At 33.4% G+C, this 4,467-nt stretch overlaps 1 non-coding gene across 1 annotated transcript; it reads left to right on the forward strand.

The window, feature by feature from the left end:
* The first annotated feature begins 458 nt into the window (after positions 1-458).
* Positions 459-565, forward strand: LOC144458165 (U6 spliceosomal RNA). Its single transcript, XR_013487712.1, has one exon. It is a non-coding gene; the product is annotated as a U6 spliceosomal RNA (small nuclear RNA).
* Positions 566-4,467: the final 3,902 nt, after the last annotated feature.

Genomic DNA, 4,467 nt, shown 5'->3' on the forward strand with positions numbered 1-4,467 from the left:
TCTCTTTGACCTCAGTAGCCTCATCTAAAATATGAAAGGGTTGTATTGGATGACCCCAATGTCATGTCCAATTGTAATCTATCACCTTATGATACTATGATCCTACTTTGTGATTAGCAGTATATCAATTAACATAAAAATATTACTGAATTTTGTAGTAGCTTTTTGCCATGATGTGTTTTTTAGTCAACAAACACTAATAACTATTGTCATGTGAAGGCCTCTTTTGGCATCAAAGGTGATAGGCTATGGGTGTAGAACATTGCATAGACTGTCAGGTTTAGTTGATGCACATGATAATTTGGCTGAAACGCTTTTTGTTATTCTTTATTATGAAGAATTGGTTTTTGGGTAGGAGATGAAGGAGAGATATATTTGAAGATGAAGGTACTGGAAAAACAACGTAACAATTTTTCTTTTAAATAAAGAAATTTCTTTTCATTAAGAAATGGGTACTCGTGCTCACTTTGGCAGCACGTATACTAAAATTGGAACAATTCAGAGAAGATTAGCATAGCCCCTGCGCAAGGATGACACGCAAATTCGTGAAGCGTTCCATATTTTTAAGAAAAAGGAGAAAGAAAAGCATAAATGGGGAGGAAAGGCAGAGAAAAAGACACAGGTAGTAATCATAACTGTGAATGTGAATGGGATGAACTCTCCCATAAAATAGAAATGGATTGCAGAATGGATTAAAAACCATAATCCTACAATATGTTGTTTACAGGAAACACATTTGAAAAAGAGTGACACATACAGGGTAAAGGTAAAAGGCTGGAGCAGAATATATTATGCTTCAGCTGAAGTAAAAAAAGCAGGGGTGGCAATCCTGATCTCAGATAAAGCAAAAGCAAAAATAGATCTAATCAAAAGAGATAAGGAAGGAAACTACATCCTGCTAAAAGGCACCATAGACAATGAAGCAATATCATTACTAAACATATATGCACCAAATGGTATAGCATCCAAATTCTTAGAGGAGAAGTTCAGGGAGTTACAGGAAGAAATAGACAGCAAAACTATACTAGTGGGGGACCTGAACCTCCCTCTCCACACTAGATAAGTCTAACCACAAAATAAACAAGAAAGAAGTTAAGGAGGTGAATAGAACATTAGAAAAGTTAGGTATGATAGACCTCTGGAGAAAACTGAATGGGGATAGAAAGGAATATACTTTTTTCTCGGCAGTACATGGCACATACACAAAAATTGACCATGTACTAGGGCATAAAAACCTCACAATCCAATGCAGAAAGGCAGAAATATTAAATGCATCCTTTTCAGATCATGATGCAATAAAAATTATATGTAATAAAGGGCCATGGAAAGATAGACTAAAAAATAATTGGAAACTAAATAATCTAATCCTAAAAAATGATTGGGTCAAACAACAAATCATAGAAACAATCAATAATTTCATTCAAGAGAATGACAATAATGAGACAACATACCAAAACCTATGGGATGCAGCAAAGCAGTTCTTAGGGGAAGTTTTATATCTCTAAATGCTTACATAAATAAAATAGAAAAAGAGGAGATTAATGAATTGGGCATACAACTAAAAAAACTAGAAAAAGAACAACTTAAAAATCCTCAACTAAACACCAAATTAGAAATATTGAAAACCAAAGGAAAAATTAATAAAATTGAAATTAAGAAAACTATTGAACTAATAAATAAAACTAAGAGCTGGTTTTATGAAAAAAACCAATAAAATAGATAAACCTTTGGTTAATTTAATTAAAAAAAAGAAAGAAGAAAACCAAATTACTAGTATCAAGAATGAAAAGGGTGAAGCTACCACCAAGGAAGAGGAAATTAAAACAATAATTAGGAATTATTTTGCCCAACTATATGCCAACAAATTTGACAATCTTAGTGAAATGGATACATATTTACAAAAATATAAATTGCCCAGATTAACCAAAGAGGAAGTAAAATACTTAAATAACCCCATCTCAGAAAAAGAAATTGAACAAGCCATTGATGAACTCCCTAGGAAAAAATCTCCAGGGCCAGATGGATTTACATGCAAATTCTATCAAACATTTAAAGAACAATTAATTCCAATACTATATAGACTATTTGGGAAAATAGGTGAAGAAGGAGTCTTACCAAATTCTTTTTATGATACAAATATGGTGTTGATACCTAAACCAGGAAGAGTCAAAATAGAGAAAGAAAATTATAGACCAATTTCTCTAATGAATATAGATGCAAAAATTTTAAACAAAATACTAGCAAATAGATTGCAGCAACTTATCACAAGAATAATACACTATGACCAGGTAGGATTTATACCAGGAATGCAGGGTTGGTTCAATATTAGGAAAACTATCAGCATCATTGAGCATATCAACACAAAACCAACAGAAACCACATGATCATCTCAATAGATGCAGAAAAAGCTTTTGATAAAATACAACACCCATTCCTATTAAAAACACTAGAAAGCATAGGTATAAATGGAGTCTTCCTTAAAATAATAAATAGCATCTATCTAAAACCTTCAGCAAGCATTATATGTAATGGGACAGGCTAGAAGCATTTCCAATAAGATCGGGGTGAAACAAGGATGTCCATTATCACCACTGTTATTCAATATTGTACTGGAAACCTTAGCTTTAGCAATAAGAGAAGAAAAAGAAATTGAAGGCATTAGAATAGGCAAAGAAGAAACAAAGCTATCACTCTTTGCAGATGACATGATGATATACTTAGAGAATCCTAGAGAATCAAGTAAAAAACTACTTGAAATAATAAACAACTTTAGCAAAGTTGCAGGCTATAAAATAAACCCACATAAATCATCAGCATTTCTATATATTACCAACAAAGCCCAACAGCAAGAGATAGAAAGAGAAATCCCATTTAAACTTACTGTAGACATTATAAAATATTTAGGAGTCTACCTCCGAAACAAACCCAGGAACTCTATGAACACAATTACAAAACACTTTTCACACAAATAAAATCAGATCTAAATAATTGGAAAAACATCAGTTGCTCATGGGTAGGCCGAGCTAATATAATAAAAATGACAATCCTACCTAAGCTAATTTACTTATTCAGTGCCATACCAATCAAACTACCAAAAATTATTTTATAGAGTTAGAAAAAATAATAACAAGATTCATTTGGAAAAAAAAAGGTCCAGAATATCAAAGGAACTAATGAAAAGAAATGCAGGGGAAGGTGGCCTAGCAATTCCAGATCTTAAATTGTATTATAAAGCAGCAATCATCAAAACTGCTTGGTACTGGCTAAGAAATAGGGAGGTGGATCAGTGGAATAGGTTAAATATGCAAGACACAGTAGTCAATGACTATAGTAATCTATTATTTGATAAACCCAAAGACCCCAGCTTCTGGGATAAGAACCCACTCTTTGAAAAAAACTGCTGGGAAAACTGGAAAAGAGTATGGCAGAAACTAGGCATAGACCCAAATCTCACACCATATACCAAAATAAAGTCAAAATGGGTTCATGACTTAGATATAAAGGCTGATACCATAAGTAAACTGGGAGAACAAGGAATAGTTTACCTATCAGATCTATGGAGAACAGAAGAATTCATGACCAAACAGGAGATAGAGAACATTATGAAAAGCAAAATGGATAATTTTGATTACATTAAATTGAAAAGTTTTTGCACAAACAAAGCCAATGCAACTAAGATTAGAAGGAAGGTAGAAAATTGGGAAAGAATTTTTACAACCAGTCTCTCTGATAAAGGCCTCATTTCTAAAATATATAGAGAATTAAGACAAATTTATAAGAACACAAGCCATTCCCCAATTGATAAATGGTCAAAGGATATGAACAGACAGTTCTCAGATGAAGAAATTAAAGCCATCTATAGTCATATGAAAAAATGCTCTAAATCATTATTGATTAGAGAAATGCAAATCAAAACAACTCTGAGGTACCACATCATACCTATCAGATTGGCCAACATGACAAAACAGGAAAATGATAAATGTTGGAGAAGATGTGGGAAAATTGGAACACTAATACATTGTTGGTGGAGTTGTGAAATGATCCAACCATTTTGGAGAACAATTTGGAACTATGCCCAAAGGGCTACAAAAATGTGCATACCCTTTGATCCAGCAATAGCACTTCTAGGGCTATATCCCAAAGAGATCAAACAAATGGGAAAAGGACCCACATGTACAAAAATATTCATAGCAGCTCTTTTTGTGGTGGCAAAGAATTGGAAATTGAGAGGATGCCCATCAATTGGGGAATGGCTGAGCAAGTTGTGGTATATGAATGTAATGGAATACTATTGTGCTATAAGAAATGATGAACAGGCTGACTTCAGAAAATCCTGGACTTATATGGTCTGATGCTGAGTGAAGTGAGCAGAACCAAGAGGACTTTGTACACAATAACAGCCATGTTATGCAATGACTAAGATTGTTAAACTGAACCCTTCTCAGCATTACAAGGATCTAAGACATC

Source organism: Phascolarctos cinereus, unplaced genomic scaffold (genome assembly GCF_003287225.1).
Source record: "Phascolarctos cinereus isolate Bilbo 61053 unplaced genomic scaffold, phaCin_HiC Scaffold_5;HRSCAF=322, whole genome shotgun sequence".
Lineage (NCBI taxonomy): Eukaryota > Metazoa > Chordata > Mammalia > Diprotodontia > Phascolarctidae > Phascolarctos > Phascolarctos cinereus.